The sequence below is a fragment of the Rhinolophus sinicus genome, chromosome 2 (genome assembly GCF_057876585.1).
Source record: "Rhinolophus sinicus isolate RSI-liver-muscle chromosome 2, RSI-T2T, whole genome shotgun sequence".
NCBI lineage: Eukaryota > Metazoa > Chordata > Mammalia > Chiroptera > Rhinolophidae > Rhinolophus > Rhinolophus sinicus.
In genome coordinates, this window is record NC_142502.1 from 119,295,397 (window position 1) to 119,318,205 (window position 22,809).

At 38.4% G+C, this 22,809-nt stretch overlaps 1 protein-coding gene across 7 annotated transcripts in view; it reads right to left on the reverse strand.

Annotated features, from left to right (window-relative positions):
* GPR45 (G protein-coupled receptor 45) overlaps positions 1-22,474 on the reverse strand; it is an 85,656-nt gene extending 63,182 nt beyond the window's left edge. For 2 of the 7 annotated variants that reach the window (XM_074332474.2, XM_019751703.3), the window contains exon 1: positions 22,253-22,419. The gene's annotated coding sequence lies outside the window, so the exon portion shown is untranslated. Of the gene's footprint in view, positions 1-18,645; positions 21,428-21,789; positions 22,127-22,252 lie in introns of those variants that run through there. The other 5 variants (XM_074332473.2, XM_019751705.3, XR_016020403.1 and 2 more) reach the window with 4 other exon arrangements.
* Between the last annotated feature and the right edge of the window lie 335 nt (positions 22,475-22,809).

Here is a 22,809-nt window from a genome sequence, read left to right on the forward strand (position 1 = left end):
TTTCCATTTATTTAGTTTTCTTTGATTTCTTTCATCAGTGTCTTGTAGGTTTTTTTTTTTTCTTACAAGTCTTATACACGGTTTTTAAAGGTTTACATTTAAATATTTCTTTTTGTGAGTGATTGTAAATGGTATTGTATTTTTAATTTTAGCTTCCAAATGTTCATTACTACTGGTGTATAGAAATACAAACGATTTTTTGTTTGTGAATACTGTGGTGTCACTTATTGGTTCTATGAGAGTTTTTGGAGATTCTTTGGTATTTTCTGTGTAGACAATGATGTCATTGTAAATAAGGACAATTTGATTTATTTCTTTATAATCTATGTGCCTTGTATTTCTCTTTTTTGCCTTATTACATTGCCTAGAGCTCTTAGTACTATGTTGAGTATGAGTGGTGAGAGCAGATATCCTTGTTCCCAATCTTTTAGGAGAAAGCATTCAATCTTTCATCATTAAGTAGGAGGTTAGCTGTAGGATTTTTGTAGATGTCTTTATTAAGTTGAGGAAGTTCCCCTCTATTCCTTGTTTTCTGAGAGTTTTCATTGTGAATGGGTATTAGATTTTGTCACATACTTTTTCTGTATCAGTTGATATGATTTTGTGATTTTTCCTCTTTAGCCTATTAATATGGTGAATTACACTACTTGGCTTTCATATGTTGATCCAGCCTGTCCTAACTGGAATAAAACACATTTAGTCATGGTATATGACTCTTTTCTTATATTGCTGAATTCTGTTTGCTAATACTTTATAAAATAATTTTACACCTATATTCATAGTGTTTAGTTTTCCCTTTTCATACCATTGTTTTCTGGTTTGATATCAGGGTAATAATGGCTTCATAAAAAGAACTGGAAAGTGTTCCCTTCTCTGTTTTCTGGAAGACACTGGGTGGAACTGTTATTGATTCTTCTTTAAAAGTTTAGTAGAATTCTCCAGTGAAATCATCACAACCTAGAAATTTCTTTGTTGAGAGATATTAAATTAGGAATTCAATTTCCTTAACAGTTATAAGGCTATCCAAACTATCATTTCATATTGGGGCAGGTGTGGTAGTTTGTGCTTTTGAAAAGTTGGTCCATTTCATCTACATTATTAGATTAATGTGTATAGAGTTGTTCACAGTATTGTTATTATCCTTTTAGTGTCTGCAGAATGTGTAGTGATATGCCATTCCATTCTTGGTATTAGAATTTGCATCTTCTCTTTTTTTTCTTTGTCAGTCCTGCTAGAGAATTTTCTTTTTAAAAAAAATTTTTTGAAGAACTACCTTTTTGTTCAATTGATTTTCTCTATTATTTTTCTGTTTTCAAATCCACAGATTTTTTTTTATTATATCTTTATTATTTTTCTTCCTTTTGCATGCTTTCGATTTACTTTGCTCTTTTTCTTATGTTTCAGGGTGGGAGGGCTTAGATTACTGATTTGAGACTTCTCTTTTCTAATGTATTTAATGCTATAAGTTTCCCTCCCAGCATTGGTTTAACTGTGTCCCACAAATTTTGATATGTTGTATTCATATTTTCACTTTGATTAAGTTCAATGTGTTTCTTTAATTTCCCTTGGGACTTACTATTTGACTCATGAATTATTTGGAAGTGTGTTGTTTAGTTTCAAGGTATTTGGAGATTTTCCCGTTATCTTTGTGTCATTGATTTCTAGCTTGATTCCATTGTGGTCAGAGAACACACTCTACATGCTTTCAATTCCTTTAAATTTGTTGAGGGTTCTTTTATGCCGTGGGATATGTTCCATCTAGCTACATGTTCCATAGATGCTTGAGAAGAATGCGTTCTCTGCTGTTGTTGGATACAGTGTTCTAAAAGTGTCCATTAGATCCTATTGGTTGATAGTGTCATTGGTTCTTCTGTATTCCTACTGATTTTCTTTCTATTTGTTTTATCAGTAGCTGAGAGAGGGTATTGAAGCCTCCAAATACAATGGTGGATTTGTCTATTTCTCCTCCCATCAGTTTTTGTTCAGTACTATCAGTATTGGCTTTACATTTATACACCTTGTTGTTTGATACATACACATTTAGGATTGTTATATCTTCTTGTTGTATTGACCTTTTGATGTAATGTCCCTCTCTGTCCCTGGTAAGTTTCTTTGCTCTGAATTCCACTTTATCTGAAACTAATAGAGTGACTTCTACTTTATAAAATTAATATTAGCATGGTATAATTTTTATCACCATTTTACTTTCAACCTACCTATATTGTTGTATTTGAAGTGAGTTTCTATTACAAAGCAAAAAATGAATCATGTTTTTTAATCCACTCTGTCAATCAGTCTTTTCCGTGGTATATATAGACCATTTACATTTAAGCAATTATTATTCAGACGTTAGAGCTTAAGTCTGCCATTTGAGTTTTGTTTTCTGTTTGCTCCCTCATTTCTTGTCTCTCTGTTCCTGTTTTATTTTTCCTTCCTGTGGGTTACTCAAATATTTCTAGATTTCATTTTGATTTATTCAGTGTTTTCAATGTATCATAGAGATCTGTAGATATTACATTATATATAAATAACTTATGATAGTCTACTGCTACTGATATTGTACCAGTTTAAGTGAAGTGTAGAAACTTACCACCCTTTATGTCTTTTTACCCTTTTTTAAATATTAAAAAATATTTATAATATAATTGTCTTAAGTATTTCTTTTACATATTCTGAAAACCATATTAGATCACGTTATAATTTATGTTTTTACCATCAAACCTCGGTTAGAAAATTCAGGAGAAAAGGGCAAGCCTATTGTATTTAGTCATATTTTTGCTTACTATTTTTTCTTCTTTCATGTTGTTCTCTGATTTCTTCTTTTTCACTTCCTTTTGTGTTTGGAGAACCTCCTTTAGCCATTATGCAGAGTGGTTCTATATTATATTTTTAAAGGCACTCTCACAAATCTCCTGAGTTTTCCTTCATCTGAGAACATCTTGATTTTCCCTTCATTACTGAGATATTTTCACTAGATATAGAATTCTAGGTTGACAGTTCTTTTCTTTCACGGTTTAAAAAAACAATGTTTTGTCATTGCCTTCTGGTTCCATGTTTTCTGAGGGAAATCTATTATCATTCAAATTGTTTCCACCATAGGTAAGGCATCATTTTTCTCTGGCTACTTGTAAGATTTTTTTTTTCTTTGCATCTAGTTTTTAGAAGTTTAACTATGATGTGTCTTGGTATGTATTTCTTTGGGTTTATCTTATTTGAGATTTTCTCAACTTCTTGAATATGTAGGTATATATCTTTTGTCAAATGTGGGTAATTTTCAACTATTATTTATTTGAGAACTTTTTGAGCCCTGTGCTTTCTCTCCTCTACTACTAGGAATCCAAATACATGAATGTTTGGGGGTTTTGTTTGTTTTCGTTTTTTTATAGTTCCACAGGCCCCTAAGCCTCTATTCTTCTTTTCTTTCTTTCAATCAATTTTCTTTGTTATTCATATGGGGGAATCTGTTTGTCTATCTTAGGTTCACTGATTATTCTTCTCTCTCCTCCATTCTACTGTTGAGCTCATCAATTGAGATTTTTCTTTCATTTACTGTGGTTTTCCTTTAAATTTTCAATTTCATTCTTCTTTACATCTTCTATTTCTTCACTGAGATTTTCTGCCTTTTTTTTTTTCCATTTGTTTCACGGGTGTTCATAATTTCTTGGAGCATTTTTATGATGATTGTTTTTAAAATCATTTTCCTATAGTTCTAACATATGTATCATCTTGGTGTTGGCATCTGTTGCTTGATTTTTTTTTCATTCAAGTTGAGATTTTCCTGATTCCTTGCATGATGAGTGATTTTTTTTTTTAATCGAAGCCTAGACAAATACATTCAAGTATTATGTTATGAGATTCTGGAATACAAGTGGCAAAATAAAATCCCAGAAATTCACTGCAATGTCATTTTTCATGTCCTGAAGTCCCTAATACTTCTGTCTTTCTCACTCTACTTTTCAATATTCTTATGTCTTCTTTATATGTAATGTCCAGGGATTTTTAGCTCTACTCAGTAAAAAGGATAAGGACAATTACTTTTACTGTCAGCAGAACCCTATATTTCTTTTAATAAAACATTTTTTCTCCTTGTACAGGAGTCATAGCTGTCTCCTTCATTTCTCTCCATTGCAACAACATTTGAAGATATCACATCTTAACACTCCTGGAATTAAAAGTATGCTCCTTTCCATGTTCCCTGCCTTTGCCATATTGAAAAACTCATTATTTCTTGCTTCAATTATTTAAATCGTTTCCTAATTAGTCTTTAAACTGACATTCTCTCTTTTTCTTCCAGTCTCTTCTATTCTACAGATTGTGGCCTGTTTTTTTCCTCATGCATAAATCTTATCATTTCTCTTCATCTATAACTTTTGAGAGCTGATCACTGGCCACTTAATCAAACTCAAACTCCTTAGCTTGGGGTTCAAAGCCATTAATATAATGGTTGAACTTTCCAATGACAACCTTATTCCCCCCCACTCTCACACACAATCTGATGCTGTACCGAAAACACACCACTTCTGGACCCCAGATACACAGAGTGAAGTTTGATCCTAGACCTTCACTCATGCTTTTTCTCTGCTTAGAATATCCCTCCTTGCCCAAGTTGGTTAGGGACCATTATCTCAAGGAAACCTTCCTTGATAACCCAAGTCAAAACTGATGCCTTTTTCCTACTGACAACCATAGCCTTTTGCTCATATCTCTATTTAAACCTATTTTCAATCCATTTAGTAGTTATGAGACGGAATATATAATCCTTGCAGGGTATCTCCTCTTGTTCAAAACCAAGCTTTCTTAGCTCAGTGGTCCAGGAAGAAGAGTAGGTCTATCAGTGTCTGGGAAGACTGCAGCTGGCTTCATCAGTAAGCAGAAAGTATGGCAGTGAAGCATTTGCTTACTTCTAGAAAACATGACAGTTTCAGATTCTGTTCTGTCTTGTGCTTCTCTGAAAGTCCAGAGAAGGAAACTTTACAGATACATCTGCCAAGCTTGTCTTGAAATAAATTTTGGAGACCCTCCAGAGCAAAGCTCCCCTGCCCTTCATTAGATCTACCTGTCATGTGTGTAATATGGACAGTTCACACTTTGGGGTGCAGGTGCTTTCTCTGTAAGGGGGGTGGTGGCAGTGTGAGGAGTGAGGGAAGAGAGAAGCTGTTTGGGTCTAAGTCTCAGCTTTGTTGCTTACTAGCTATGTAAACTCTGGACAAATTATTTAAGTTTTTTGTACCTAAGATTCTTCATCTGAAAAATGAGCATAATTATAGATTCTACAGAGAATTACATAAAAATGCTTGGTCATAACCAGAAATAAGAAAATATGAGAAAGGATAAAATTTCACAGGTAAAGCCAAATATTTAATACATACAGTGAATCAGACATTTAACAAGCTATTAGAAAGGTCAAAAGAAAAACGTTATCAAACTCAATTCAAACTAAAATAAGTGGTAGATATACAACACAAAAAGATCTAAACCATGACATCAATAACATACAGAATAGAGAAAAGAGTGAAAATGTAGTCTTTATAGAATATATGCAAACATAAATGCCTAACAGCTTAAAGTAGATATAGAATGTTATACATAAACTTCATGGTAACCCAAAACCAAAAACCTACAAAATATATACCAAGAATAAATAAAAAAGAACTCAAGTAAAACACCAATAAAAACCAGTAAAACACAAGGGAAGAGATCAAGAGAAAGAAGAAAGGAACAGAAGACTACAAAAACAACCGAAAACAAAGTAACAAAATGGAAATGAGTACATACTTCAGTAATTACTTTAAATGTAAATTGATTAAATGCTCCAATAAAAACATAGGGTACCTGAATGGATAAGTAAACATTATCCATTTATATGCTGCTTATGAGAGACTCACTTCAATTTGAAAGACACATACACACTGAAAGTTAACGGATGGAGAAAAGATATTCCATGTAAACAGAAATGAAAACAAAGCTGGGGTAGAAATACTCATACCAGACAAAATGGACTTTAAAATAAAAAAATTAAAAAAAAAAGACAAAGAAGGATATTACATAATTATAAAGGGGTCAATTCAAGAAGAGGATATAACATTCGTAAATATCTATGCACCGAACATAGGAGCACCTAAATATATAAAGCAATTATTAATGGACAAAAAGTGAGACACCCATAGTAATACAATAATTGTAGGGGATATAAATCTCCACTCACATCGATGGATACAAATCAACTACAGGAATAAAGCTGGAAAAAATCACTAATACTTGGAGACTAAACAACATGCTGCTAAACAACCAATGGAAAATTTAAAAAGTATCTTGAAACAAATGAAAATGAAAACATAACTTTTCAAAATTTATGGGATATAGCAAAAGCACTTCTAAGGAGGAAATTCATAGCTATACAGGCCTACATTAAGAAACAGGAAAACTCCCAAATAAACAATCTAGCTCTACAACTAGAGGAATTAGTAAAAGAAGAACAAACAAACCATAAAGAAGGAAATAGTTAAAACCAGAGTGGAAATAAACAAAATAGAAATTTAAAAAACAATAGAAAAGATCAAAAGATCAATAAAACTAACAGCTGGTTCTTTGAAAAGATAAACAAAAATCAACAAATGTTTAGTCAAACTCAACAAGATAAAAGAGCCCAATAAAATAAAATCATAAATAAAAGAGAAGTTATAAACTACATCACAGAAATACAAAAAATCATTAAAAAATACTACAAATAATTATATGCCAACAATTCAACAACCTAGAAGAAATGGATAAATTTCTAGAAGTATAGAAACTTCCAAAACTGAACCAGGTAGAAATACAAAATTTAAACTGACCTATTGCTAGCAATGAAATTTGAGGCAGTAATCAAAAAACTCCCCCAAAATAAAAATCCAGGGCCAGACGGCCTGACAGCTGAATTCCACTAAACATTCAAAGTAGAATTACTACTTATCCTTCTTAAACTATTTCAAAAAATTGAAGAGGAAGGAAAGCTTCCAGTTTCATTCTACAAAGCCAGCATTACCCTGATACCAAAACCAGACAAAAACTTTACCAAAAAAAAAAAATTAAAATACATGCGTGCGCGGCACGCGAAGTCTGACAAGTTCATAAACATGTTCCAACAATGTTGCTAACTATTTTTTTATGTCAGAGGGATGATTATTCATTATAAATTTGTACCAACGAGACAAACAGTTAACCAAGTTTACTATTTGGAAATACTGAAAAGGCTGCATGAACTTTTCTTCATCAAAAAAAAAACACCCTCCTTACTCACATGATCTGGCCTCCCAGTGACTCTTTCTTTACTCAAAGATAAAGAAAATATTGAAAGGAAGACATTTTGATGACATTCAGGACATCAAGCATAATATGACGACAGCTCTGATGGCCATTCCAAAAAAAGAGTTCCAAAATTGCTTTGAAGGGTCGACTAGGTGCTGGCATCAGCGCATAGCTTCCCAAGGGGAGTAATTCAAAGGTGACAGTAGTGATATTCAGCAATGAGGTATGTAGCACTTTTTATAGGATCAGTTCGCGAACTTAATTGTCTGATGTCATATATCCTTGATGGACATAAATACAAATATTCTTAAGAAAATATTAGCAAACTGGATTCGACAATACAATAAAAGGATTATACACCATGACCAAGTAGGATTCACCCCAGGGATGTAAGGATGGCTCAACATTCATAAATCAATCAACATAACATCACATAACAAAATAAAAGACAGAAACCATATGCTCATCTCAATAGATCAAGAAAAAGCATTTAACAAAATTCGATATACTTTGATAATAAAAACACTCAACTAAGTGGGTATAGAAGGAACATATCTCAACAGAATAAAGGCTATATATAACAAACACACAGTTAACTAGTGAAAAGCTGAAAACTTTTCCTCTAAGATTAGGAACACACACGGATGCCCTCTACCACTATTTCTATTCAACACAGTATTGGAAGTCTTAGCCACAGCAATCAGACAAGAAATAGAAATAAAAGACATCCAAATTGGAAAGAAGAAAGTAAAATTCTCATTATTTGCAGATGACATGATACTATATAGAAAATCCTAAACATTCCACACACACACACAAAAAAAATCATTAGAGCTAATAAATGAATTCACCAAAGCTTCAGGGTACAGAATCAATATAAAGAAATATGTGCATTTCTGTACACCAATAACAAATGATCAGAAGGAGATATTAAGAAAACAATGCTATTTACAATTGCATCAAAAAGCATAAAATACTTAGGAATAGTTTTCACCAAAGAGGTTAAAGACATGTACTCTGAAAACTATGAATGACATTGAAGAAAGAAATTGAAGAAGCTTCAAATAAATGTAAGGATTTACTTTGCCCATTCATTAGAAGGATTAATATTGTTAAAATATCCTTACTACCTAAAGTAATTTACAGATTCAATGCAATCCCTAGCAAAACACCAATGGCATTCTTTTCATAATTACAGCAACTAATCTTAAAATTTATAGGAAACCACTAAAGACCCCAAATAGCCAAAGAAATCTTGAGAAAGAAGATAGTGGGAGCTATCACACTTCTTGATACCAAACTATACTATACTATAAAGCTACAATAATCAAAACAGTATGATACTGGCATAAAAACAAATATATATATTAGAAACAGATGTATTAGGTTGGTGCAAAAGTAATTGAGGTTTTTGCAATTATTTTTAACCTTTTAAACCAAAATTTATTTTGCACCAACCTAATATAAATAAATGGAATAGAATAGAGAGCCCAGAAATAATTCATCACTTATATGGTCAATTAATCTATGAAAAAGGAGACAAGGATATATAATGGGCTAAAGATAGTCTCTTTAATAAGTGGTATTGGGAAAACTGGACATATACATGCAAAAAATGAAATCGGACCACTTTCTTACACCATATACAATAAACTCACAATGGATTAAAGACTTAAATGTAAGATCTGAAACTATAAAACTCTTAGAAGAAAACATAGGCAGTAAACTCTTCGACATCATTCTTAGCGGTATCTTTTTGGATATGTCTCCTCAAGGAAGGGAAACAAAGGACAAAATAAACAAATGGGACTACAACACAATTTAAAACTTTTTGCACAGTGAAAGAAATCATCAACTAAATGAAAAGACCACCCACTGAATGGGAGAAGGTATTCACAAATGATACATCTGGTAAGGGGTTAATATCCAAAATACATAAGGAACTCATACAACTTAACACCAAACAAATAAAGAATCCAATTAAAAAATTGGCAGAGGAACTGAATAGACATTTTTCCACAGAGGACACAGATGGCCAATGGACATCACCTTCAACATCACTAGTCATGAGGGAAAGGCATTTTAAAACCACCCTGAGATGTCACCTCACACCAGTCAGAATGGCTATCTTCAATAAATCAACAAATAACAAGTGCTGGAGGGGACGTAAAGAAAAGAAAACCCTCATGCACTGTTGGTGGGATTGTAAACTGGTGCAGCCACTATGGAAAACAATATGGAGGTTCCTCAAAAAATTAAAAATAGAGTGGCCATATGATCTTGCAATTCTACTTCTGGGTATTTATGTGAAAAAAACAAAAATGCTAATTTGAAAAGATATATGAACCCTTATGTTCACTGCAGCATTATTTACAATAGCCACGATATGGAAGCAACCTAGGTGTCCGTCAATAAATGAATGGCTAGGGCAGCCGGATGGCTCAGTTGGTTAGAGTGCGAGCTCTTAAGAGCAGGGTTACTGGTTCAGTTCCCACATGGACCAGTGAGCTGCACCCTCCACAAGTAAATTAAAGACAATGAGCTGCCGCTGAGCTGCCAGGGCAGCAGGATGGCTCAGTTGGTTAGAGCACGAGCTCTCAACAACAAGGTTGCCAGTTCAATTCCTGCATGGGATGGTCAGCTGCGCCCCCTGCAACTAAGATTGAAAACGGCTACTGGACTTGGAGCTGAGCTGCGCCATCTACAACTAGATTGAAGGACAATGACTTGGAGCTGATAGGCTCTAGAAAAACACACGGTTCCCCAATAAAGAAAAAAAAATTTTTTAAATAGCTGAATGGCTAAAGAAGATGTCATAGCTATATCTCTCTATATATAAATCTATCTAAGAGAGAGAGAGAAAGAGAAATGTACACACACCTATCCACATTTTAAGAAAGGAAAGAACTATTAATTGTAATGCTCAATATATATCTATAACAAAAGAGAATACAAGTCACATTTGACTTCTGCAATTACAAGAGGTGCTCGGAGTGGTTACCATCAGCGTCCAGACACTTCTGATTACAGTGAACTACTCCTTAAGCACAGATAACAACTCTTAAAATGTGTATACATTTTTTGGCACCCCCAGTATGTGTGTGTGTGTGTGTGTGTGTGTGTGTATTAAATTCAGCAATAAAAAAAAGAATGAAATGTTGCCATTGGCAACAACACAGATGGACCTAGGGGGTATTATGCTAAATGAAATAAGTCAGACAGACAAAGATAAATACAATATGATCTCATGTATACGTGGAATCTAAAATAAGCCAAAACAAATGATTAAACAAACAAACAAAAAAAACCAGAAACAGACCCACAGACATAGAGAATATGATGGTTGCCAAAGGGGAGGGGTATGAGGTGATAGGAATGAAAATTTAAAAAGTGATAAAAGAATGCAAGGCCGGGTTATATGACTATACACACACACACACATATATATATGTATGTAATAAAAAAACAAATGTAATGAGTGAGACTTATTTGTATCTTGACTCAAAGAAATCAAATTAAAAATATATTGATGAGGCAATTGGGGACATTTGAGTAGTGACTAGAATATTTCGTGACATTTAGGTGTTACATGGTACTTTAAAAAATACTTGGGGGCCAGCCCAGTGGCTCAGGCGGTTAGAGCTCCATGCTCCTAACTCCGAAGACTGCTGATTCGATTCCCACATGGGCCAGTGGACTCAACCACAAGGTTGCCAGTTCAATTCCTCAAGTCCCGTAAGAGATGGTGGGCAGCGCCCCCTGCAACTAAGATTGAACAGGGCACCTTGAGCCGAGCTGCCTCCCGGATGGCTCAGTTGGTTGGAGCATATGTCCTCTCAACCACAAGGTTGCAAGGGATGGTGGGCTGTGCCCCCTGCAACTAGCAACGGCAACGGCAACTGGACCTGGAGCTGAGCTGCACCCTCCACAACTAAGACTGAAAGGACAACAACTTGACTTGGAAAAAGGCCTGGAAGTACCCACTGTTCCCCAATAAAGTCCTGATCCCCTTCCCCAATAAAATCTTAAAAAAAAAAAAAGAAAAAGAAAAAGAAAATGTGTCTTATATAAAAAATAAATAAATAAATACTTGGAACAGTTCATGGCACTCAACGAATGTTAACAATTATAATTTTCAATGTTTTCCACCAAAGTGCCCTGAATAGTAGAAGAACATTTGTGAGGCCTGTGGAAAATACCCCCAATTAGCCTCTATTTACTTGAAATTTCCTTTATGGATCTATTTCATATCAAATATTTATGCAAGTTTTGCCTTCTATTCCATGATACAGTTGAATTTGTTTTTATATCTGGCTAATATTTCTTCTGAAAAAACTTTTAAGCAAAATGTGTACTCTAGAAAGATGCTCCCTTCCATGTTGCACCCTCAACACAGGGCACCTCCTGGTGACACACTCCTACTGTTTGAGGGGCAGTGTCAGCAGGCCCTGAGCTGAGGACTCAGAGGTCTAGAAAGTGTTTCTCACTGATGAGTGCTGTGTGGCATGAGGCAGCCCCCACCATCCCACTCACTAACCCTTCCTAAGCTGAGAGTCACAATCCTGGCCTCTATTTCTCAATCGGAAGAGTTGAATGTGTGGGATTTGGGAAATGTGAGCATGGAAATAAAAATCTTGGCTTGGATTTACTGGGCTATGATCATTGATAAAGTAGAGCAAAAGAGAGCTATAATCTAATGTACTGTATTACTGTAATTAGAGCTTTATGCATAGAGGTCTCTCCTGCCCTCCTTCTAAAATAATGAAACAGTTTAACATAAATAGTAGTGACTTTATGCTCCATCACATGGTGTTCAATGACTGGGTAATTATGGTAACAGCATATAGTTAATGGATGCTGAGTTCAGGATGTAAGAGAAAGAGATGGGAAAAGGCACATGTAGGAATAGAACCATAGAATTTTTGTTTTTCAATTACAATTGATATTCAATATTATTTTATATTATTTTCAGGTGTACAGCACAATGGTTAAACATTATATAACTTACAAAGTGACACCCTCCCCATAAGTCTAGTACCCACCTGGCATCATACATGGTTATTATAATATTTTATTGACTATATTCCCTATTCTGTACTTTATATCCTTATGACTATTTTGTAACTGCCAATTGGTACTTCTTAATCTCAAACCATGGGATCTTAACATTGCAGAGTTGGGAGGAATCCTGGCAATTGTGTCCCTTACACCCTCATCTACAAAAGAGGAAACTGAAACTCAGAGGGCTTCAATGACCAGCAAGTGTCAGATGCTTAAACAAAGATGGAGTCAGAACTAAAACCTAGGTTCTTTTCTCCTGTTTAATACTCTTCACTACCTGCGTGATGTCTCTGGGAAACCGAATATTCTAGAAAGCTTTCCACATGGCAAGTAGATTCTGTTAACAAAACCTGCAGAGGTAGACAACAATATGTTTGTGAATTATACTATTGCCTGTCCTTTCACTGCCTGTGAACTCCGAAAGTCATGGCCATTGAATGTCAACGGCAATCAGCAATAAATATTTGAAACATTTTTTTGTTTCATCCATTTTGTTCCTTGATGTAGCAGAGAAGAAAATTTAGCAAGTGCATAAATTAAGATTTTGTTTCACTTACCATGGATAAAGCTAATTGTTTATTTTCAGTTAGATTTTATTTCTGTTGTTACACTGAGAGCGTCAGGCAAATGAACATTCTCATAAGAACGTTTATATTTCTTAGTCCTACACTACACATAAGAAACTCAGGCAGAGTTGATGCTTTTTTAATAAAGGCACAGGGATCTCCAAAAGAAATAAGCTGAATCCAGCTTATTATTAAAACCAGGAAACAGACTCCAGCCTGCAGATATGTAACCACATTCATGTTGACACAAATGTGCACCATTCCCCTCCCCCTCAATGTGTTGAACATAAACACAATCACAGCCAAAGTCATTCACAGGCCCTCCCTCCACGTTCTCCTTCCTGTACAAAAGGGAGAGGCCAGATACGACTGGAGGCAAGAAGATGGGCTCATCTCTTCCACTAATCCACAATGACTGTCATCTGCTCCTCACTCCCAGAAAAGCCACACCTAGGGGCTGGGGACGGGGGTCTTCCTTCTTCCTACTCTGTCCAGCAACCACCCAACGAAACCTGCACCCTTGCCACTGTTAGCTGCTAAGCCTAACCTGAATGAGGTGGATGTGGACAATCCTACTGGGCCTATGATGGGAACATGCACCATTCTGGAAAGAGCAATGCCCGTCACTGGTGGTCACAGGTCGTCACTTGGCAGGAAGCAGCAATGCAATTGGAAATATCCCCTAAGAAGTAAGGTCCATGCCATTACATCCACAGAGAGATACAGACACCACTAAGAAGCAAATTTCTCATCAAAGATAATGCTTTTTATGTTCTTTCTCGCTCTGACACCAACTCTTCAGCTTTGAAATGCAGCTGGGTCTCAAATGTCTTGCTTAACAGAATCACTCAACGTCAGATTTCAAGATGGAATTAGGATATAATTGAGATGGCAGGGACATAAACATGGGTAGACCCACCTCTGCCTCCTGGTTAGGAGCACCGAAGGACCAGCTCACTGGCACGCAGCCCAGTGAGGGAGGTGGGCGCCACCAGTGGCCCCACCATGACATACCATGGCCAAATGCATCTCTAGAGCACTTTCGATTCACAATGAGCTTTCTCAGTCAAAGTTTTATTTGAACATCCCCACAAGTCGACTGCTCAGTGATGGGGCAGGTGCCATTGTGTGCATTGACTCTGGACGAAACTGAAGCCCAGCGAAGCTGGCACACAGTCAGCAAAGCATAGAGAAGACTAGACTAATAACGTGAGCTAAATGTACTGCAGGCCTGCTCTGTTGCTGACACTTGACTAACTTACTTACTTAGTTTCCTTGTCTATAAAATGGTGCTAGGATTAAGTGAAATAACATAGGAGAAATGTTTAGCATGGTGCCTGTTGCCCGAAAAGTCTTCAGTTTAAGTGTTAGCTGATCCCTACCGTATCCTTACAAGGGTCTATTATAACTTCCACCTTACAAATAAGGAGACTGAGGCACAGAATGGGAAATGACACACTCAATCAACCAGCATGCTAAGTGGCCTCGTCAGGGCTCAAACACAGACCTGAGTTACTCTAAAACATGTACTCTTTTCTCTCAAGAACATGATTATTCCCAAACTCAGGTTGCCTGTTTCTAAGTTCTGTGACTTTCCTGGACCCATTCACCCTGATTTAGAGTCTTCTACAGAAGTGTCGTGACCTACTTTGACTAGCAAACACAAAGCCGTCTGTCTCAGAAAATATACAACAAATTTGTCATCATCCAAATGCCATGTTTCACAAAGATTTTGATGACATCAAGAATGCAGCTCTCGGCAGAGTCCCCAGAGACGAGTGGAGCGTCTGAGGCCAATAATTAACATGAAAATCAAATGGAGGTTCTCATCAGTATTACTACAATTTCAAAAATCCTGACATTTGACAAGTTCCATCTCAGTTCTTTTCTTGTAAAAAGTTAAGTGGATACAGAAAAAGATAATTTAAATAAAACACCACGTTATTTCTATGCCTTTTTGCGTGTAGTAGGTATTCCATAAATGTTTGTAAAATATATGAATAAATTAATTATGAATAAAAGCATCAATTTACTTCATGTGAACTGGGTCAAAGAATCAGTTTTACAAGAACTGACTAAAAACTATGTCCCCAACAGATCGCAAGTGTCCAGTAATGCTTTGCTACAAAGCCCACTGTCTTTACATTTTGGATGCCTGCCCCTGCCCAGAAATGTGGCCAGAGACTCATGGGGTGTGCTGGAACAGCCAGAGCTCACACCAGGCCTGTAAGCATTCAACTTGAACTTAAATAGAAGGCTCCCACACTTATGCCAAGATCCATAGCACAGGCAGGGAGCACCCTTTCCTTTGGGAGCCATATTGGCCCTGTTCTGATTCCGCTTGATGATTCTTCAAAAGAATCAACATGCAAACAAGATTAACAGGCTGACACCTCTGAGATCTGACACACACTTTGCTGGGAGCGCCATTACTGAGAAGTTCTTAGGCGGAAAGAGAAATGGACTCCTCAGAACACTGAGTCGGAGCATTGGCCATCTGTGGTCTCCGCGAGGAATGCTTTTCCTCCTTCCTTATCTGCAAAAGTGGCAATGCAACACCTATTATCAAAAAGAATCCCTGTGCAGAGAAATGTTTGTGAAAGCACTTGTAAACAACAGAGATAAATTGGCCTATCTCAAAGGCTTATTACCGCTAACAGAGGGGCTGGAGAAATGGTTCACTGTGTGCCACTGGATTGCCTTGGCTTGGAAAGAAAAATAGCTCATGACATAGTCTCAATAGTCAGTAACTTCAGATTACTTTATGCATCTCACTCTCACATAGATTAAGCTAGAGTTGCCCTAAAGATAGTCATTCGTGTGCCAGCTGCCTTCGCAATTTTTGCCATAGACAGCTAAATATCACCTGTGTTGTAACTGAGGATGGAAAAGGGGGCACAGGCTAAAACTGACAAGCTCAGTAAACTGAAAACAACCACATAAGATGGTGTGAACATAAAAAAATTCATAACTAAGGTGGGTCATGGCGGGAAGTCACATCTTTAGCATTAAAGCTTCCTTCATAAAGTCAGTCTTCACCTTAAGTGAGCCTGTCTATTGTCCATTTGCACCTAAAATGACAGCCTTGGAATGTCAGTAATCCCTTTTTCTGGACTAGAGCAGGAAACCACAGAATCCCTCATTATTATTCTTGTCCCCCGATTACCATCTCTATGTGCTGTAAAAAGTGAACTATTAACTATCCTGTACTCACCTATATAAAAGAAGTACCTGTCTCTCCAATTTACTTTTATCCAATCCCAGAGATTTTCCCGCTTTGCTTTCTCCCATCCTCTTAATCTACCACCAATGAATTTCATGTAACTCTCCTCCTTTGAGTCTATGAATAAAATATGCTGCAAACCGCCATTTTGCGAAGCCTTTTCTCAATCCGTTGAGATTTTTGCTTCCTGGTAACTGTCATCAGTTTGGCTCAAGTAAAGTCTAATAGGCTTTCTTTTAGGCTGGATGTTTTCTCGATGACATAATTTATCCAATATTTCCCCTTACAGCAAATTTAAGTTGACTTTATTTCTGTGCGTTTTTTTCTTATTTTAATTGATAAATCAAAGGTTTGACACGCTGGCGACATGTGCTTCTATGATGCATCCCACATGTGGGAAAACATTGTATTAAATCAAAGATCACTGCATCGCCTTATTCAGATAGGAGTAAAGGAGCCTGGCAAAACGGGTGTGGGCTGGCACAAGGAATGACTTGGACGTCCCGAAAGCTGCTGAACAAAAGTGCAGTCCTAACATATTTAAAAGCAACATCAAACTACAACCCATTATCTAACCACACATAGTAGAAATTATTCATTCCTATAGCACTTACAATTTTAACAATACATTCATAGTCATTATACTCTCTGGTCCTGACGACAAACCTGGCAGCAGGTGACTGATGCCATCCTTTAACGCAAGGAGCTCAGAGATGTTAAAGGATTTGTACATGATCACATTAGAAATAAGGGGCATCACTAAAACCTCTAAGTCTTCAGCTCACTTCACTGTACCTCCTTCAGGGGGAACAATATTTTTAAAATGAATGCTTTTGCCTTTTTAGGTAGAACAACTCTCTCAGGCTACCTTTTTATCTATCACTCTTCTACCTACCCATTCATTTATCCATCCATCCATCCATCCATCCATCCATCCATCCATCCATCCACTCAACATTTGACAACTTTCTTTGTGCTTGTCACTGGAACTACCTATCAATTTTTATTCTTATAAAAAGAAAAATACTCATTTTTAACAGAGATGGCAATAAGAGTAATATCTGCATCAGTTTCTTCTCATCTGAGAATCTACCATAGATTTTCCCTGATGATAGTAAAACATAGTAATATGCTCTCATTCCTCCTGTCAAATGAAATAAAATACTTGAGAGCCAGACAACAAAAGCATCAGGAAAAGACCTGGTTAATAAGAGTCCTCTGCTTCACAAGTACATTAGAAGTACAATAATTATGGTTATGTTGTTGGATTACTTTAGATGAAAAGGGTACACTTACAATTACTTCACATGAGTAATAAGTTCAAATAGTTAGAATTATATCCCTGATAGCGTCTTGGGACTTTCTGGAAGAGCTAATTTAAACATCTAGGTGTTTCCTAAGGCTGCCATTCAGAGTTGAGATCCACTTGTCATCATGATTGCACTCTGTTTGGGTATTTTAATTCCTCAATTTCAGGGTTGAGGGCAATGAACCAATTATCAATGATGCAGGTGGCCTAACATATTGAGACCCCAAAAAGGAATGTGTTTCAAAGTAGAGAAAAACAAAACTTCAAAAATCATACAGAACAATATGAAACAAAATATGAATCTATTATCAACCAGTAAATAAGAGAAAGGAAAAAAAACTCAAACATGCAGAAATAAAACATTTGAAACTCCTAAATAAAGAATAAAACAAAACTGTAACTTCCTATTAAAATTTTTAAAAATTTGCCCAAACAGGATGTAACCCCAGTGAAATTACTTTCACCAAGTTTTCCAGGCACCAATGACTTCCGTATCAATTCATGCAATAGAGCAGGGACTCTCCAACTCTAGTTTTTATCAGAATCACCTGGAAGGCTGCTTAAAAGACTGCTGGTCCCACTGTTTCAGATGCAGATTTGGTAGGTCTGGGGTGCAACCCAAGAATTTGCATTTCTCAATTCCTGGGGATACTGCTGCTGATGGTGGTCTGGGGACCCCACTGTGAGAAGCACCAATAATAGACCATCTCTTGTCCTCATCCTACATAACTTCTCAGCTGCATGTGACACTGGGAACCACTCCCTTGACTTTTAAATACCACAGTTCTTACTTTCCCCGGTGGCCATCTCTCTTTTTCTTCATTTTAATATCCTAATATTCCCCGGGGTTTGAGCTTAGTCTTCTGCTCTTTCCCTGATATCTTACTGAGCAACCTCATTCACTGTGAAGCCTTTTGTCAACACTTCTACCTGGCAGCTCCCAGGCAGCAGCTCCAGCCTGATAAAATGTGAACTTCACAAGGGCACCGTTCATTGTCTTGTTCACAGTTGCACCCCAAGGGATCAGAGCATGCCTGGCATATACCGTGTTTCCCCGAAAATAAGACCTAGCCGGACAATCAGCTCTGATACGTCTTTTGGAGCAAAAATTAATATAAGACTCCATCTTATTTTACTATAAGACTAGGTCCTATATAATATAATATAGTATAAGACCGGGTCTTATATTAATTTTTGCTCCAAAAGACGCATTAGAGCTGATTGTCCGGCTAGGTCATATTTTCGGGGAAACACAGTAGAATGTGCTTGATAAATATTTGTTACAAATTCCTAGTAGATATTTCTACCTAAATGTTACAGCCTAACTGGCACTGAAATTAAGTGTATTTGGAAAGGAATATATCAAAGAAGGATATTATATAAACTAGATTCTTCCCGTATGTTTCCAATGGTACCTGTCATCCACCTATTTTGTAAAATATAAGAAACTTAAGGGTCATCCTTGAATCCTCGCCTGTCAAACACCAAGTTGTGTTGATTTTACCTTCTAAATCTTTCTCAAGTCCATCCATTTCCCCCATTGCCACCTCAGTCTCTCAGCCAGGCTCCCCACCACACAGTAGTCAGCTGAGAAATCAGATCTCATCCTGCCACACCCACCATCGAAGGCTGTCCACAGGTTCTCCTTGACCTTAGAGCAAAGCCCATGGCCTTAGCCTTTCTGTTTGGGTCCCTACTATCTCTCCAGCTGTATTTCACTCTTCCCCACAGCCCTCTACTCCAATTACCCAGAGTTAATTTTATTCCTCGAACCCTCATGCTCTTATTTCTGAGCCATGACTCATGATGTTGCTTCCACCTGCAATACTTTTTTTCTTCTTACTACATGTTTTAGCTAAATACCTTCTACTCATTTTTCAGTTTCCAACTTAAAAATTTACATCCTCCAAGAAGCCTTCCCTTGTCCCCTCAAAAAAAACACAAAACACCCCCCAAATTTGGGATAGAGCCTACCTTGAATTCCCCAAACCCTCTGCATCTGCACATATGGTATTACCCATTTTGTTTAATTATCTGCCTAATTTGCCTCTCCAGGGGAAGGCTCATGTCTACACAGTGCTGGGCTCAGGGCCTGGACTTAGTTATATGTGCTAAAGGAATAGGCCAACCAGATTTAGTGGGGGGAAATCTAAAAGAAATTATGTTTTAAATATTTTAGAAGAAATTATTTTTCTGGTTGACAGCAGTCAGAGTGGTGGTTATGTCTAGAAAGGGGCTCTTGAGGGGACACTCGGGGATGATGGAAATATTGTATGTCTTGTTATACAATATTAGAGGATGTTAGATAGGGGTATACATAGGTACAAATTCACCAAGCTATACACTGAAGAGCTGTGAATTTTTTGTATGTAATCATTCCCCAATAAAAATAAATGCATTATTTTTAAATTACAGTACAATTCATATGGGGATATAAATATTCATATGGGCTAAAACAATTCATGAGGGATATAACAATAGAATTCGATAACAACCAAAGGCGTCAAAGTTCCTTAAGATGCTAGATATTTCTCAAAGATCCAGAATTACAAACATGGTGAATAATTCTTTAAGTCTTTGTTCTGAAAATGAGATTGTTTTAGATTGACTCTGCTTTAGTTAAATTTGAGGCCCTGAAATATTTTGAGGGAAATAAATTATTTCCAAGTCATTTTCTATACATATACTAGGCGTATTTAAAACTCCCATTTCACAACATAGAGAGGTTTGAGTTCAGGATGCATAGTTATATTTCAATGTTTGAGGTATCTTAAACTACTGATGACAACTGCTGTACAGCTAGGTCCACATTACAGTTAATATTACTTTTCTCCTTCTTGAATTGTAGGAATTGGACAAAGGATGACCCATTCCATAGGGGGGACTCCTTCACTATTAAAAAGGAGTCCTGCAATCCTTTTGGAGGAAGAAATTTTTCCAAGCATGTCAAGAAATGTAGGATTGTCTAGTTGTCTTTCTTAGGTTAGAACACGCAACACAGAAGTTCAAGTTTCCTTTTTTAACCAGTAGGCACAGGGGCAGAGGGCTTGGGAGCTTGTTTTCTGTACGTTAACTTTTCATAAGGAGAAGGTCCCTGTTCTCTCTCATGCTGGCTTCCAGTTAGTCTGGCCGGCTCTGTTGAACTATGTTCTGACTACTCCCTGGGACAAGGTAAATGCCACTTTTGAAACACAGCAATTAAAACAATCTTCAGGTCAGGTGACAAACACCCTGGGGACACTATATGCACCCAAAATAATGAGCTCTAGAGCCACTAACCACTAACAGGGCACTTACTACATTTCAGAGGACAGTCATTACTTCCAGTCCTCAGGTGATTTTTCTACAAAAGTACATATTTTGCTGCTTTTATTTGTCAAGGAAAGCAGTATTTTAGTCAAAGTTTCATGTTCCTAATGTCTCTGTTTGCTACGAGTATTTTGACACTCTAAAATCCAAGGAGAGAAAATTGTGAAACTCCTGATTAGCTAACTTAATGAAGACATTAGTGTATCATCATCATCATCATCATCATCATCATCATCATCATCACCAACTGAGAGAAAATAAATTTAAAAACATATAAAACCCTTTCAGTACCAGGATTAGCCAAACTGAAAGCATCCCAGCCATCTCAGTCTGCCTATGAGTAATGAAGAATCACTGTGCCCCTTTTTCTGATGTGAAAACTGAGGTAACCGGCAAACCAACGATGACAGAATGTCCCACAGCAGATACACTTATTCTTAATGTGAGGGGCTGTCGCTTTTTCAAAGTGTTACCAGTGAAAAGGAAATAATCTGATAAAGTTGGCATGGCACAGGGAAATGAGAGAGGAGGGGAGGTCGGGGGAGCCGGGATGGCCGACGGTCAGTGATGGTGATGGTGGTGACGGTGGTGATGATGGTGACGCCGGCCAGCTCCTCTCCCGTTTCTCCATCACTGCCTGTCCTCTCTGCCTCCTCCGTCCCCGCGTGGCCTCTGCCCGGAGAAACAGAGCCGACAGGATTTGCACCCAATTCGCACGTCCGCGGGCACAAGGCTGCGGCGCCCTGTGAGCCTGCACCCCTGCCCGAGCCCGGCAGCTCCGCGCTCCCCGCGCCCCTCCGCCGCTTGCGCCCACTCGGCAGTGGCCCCTCTCAGCGATGGCCCCTCCGCGCTCCCTGCGCCCCACGAGCCTGCACCGCCTCGCCCCCCAGCCCTGCACCTCCTCGCCCGCCGAATCCCCCTCCCGGGCCGTGCGCCACGGGACGACTTGGAGCCCAGCATCCCCCGCAGGGTGCGCCCCGATCTTCGGGAGGCTGCCCGCCGAGCCCCCGGCGGCCCGGCCGCCAGTCACTTACGCCTGTGCTGGGCCCCGCCGCCCCGCGGCCCGAAGACAAAAGCTACGCGGCCGCTGCGCCGCCGGCTGCTCCTCGAGCCGCGACTGCCGGGGACCGGGAGGGGGGGCGGGGATGGGGAGACGAGGAGGAGGGAGAGGAGGGGGAGGGGAGCGGGGGAGGGGCTGCTGCGGCGCAGGCCACCCGGCTGCCGCGGCCCAGACCCAAGCCACCTCCCCCGGCCCGCCACACTCCAGGGCTCGTCCTCCCGGGTCCTCAGCCCGAAAACCTTCCCCAAGGGACCAGGGTACCGCCCCTAGGGGGGCGGGGTGAGAGGAAGAGGAAGGGAAGGAGGAAGGGAGACGGGTGTGTTCATTTCTTCTTCCTCATCACGATCCGCTCCATCCACCCCCGTGTCCCCCGAGCAATCTTAGGAAAATGCCAGACTCTGCCTCACCTGTACAACTCTGGACGCACGCCCACCTACCTCCTTTCCATGCTGGCACACCTCTCCTGACGGTGCAGCCGTTTTAGGAAGAGTAGAACTGCCCCCGGGGAGGTAAAGTGCCCAGACCCTGAGCTAGTGAGAGGCAAGCGAGGAGGAGAATGCCGGGATCCGGAGTCCTGGAAGAGGGACGCCCACATCTTGCTTGTTTCCTTCCTATCGGGATGGGTCAGGCTGGAGGGTGGGGATGAGCCCAGGCCACCCCCCCCTACTTCCCGCGGGGAGTCCGGGTAGGCTTTCCTTTGTGAGGGAAGTAACGCTTCTGCTTGTCTCAGTCCTTTGCATCTTGTTATAGTCACTTTGATTTATTTTTATTTTTAAAACTTTTTTATTATGGAATTTTTTTAAAAGTAGAGAGAATAAATGGTATAACGAACCCATAAGTGCTCAGCTCCAGCTTCAAAGGTTGTCAACACTTCTTAATTTCTTTATTAAATGTATTGAGATAACATTGGTTAAAAACATTATATAAATTGCAGGGGTACGTTATAATTTGATGTCTGTGTATTCTATTGCGTGCTCACCATGCAAAGTCTAGT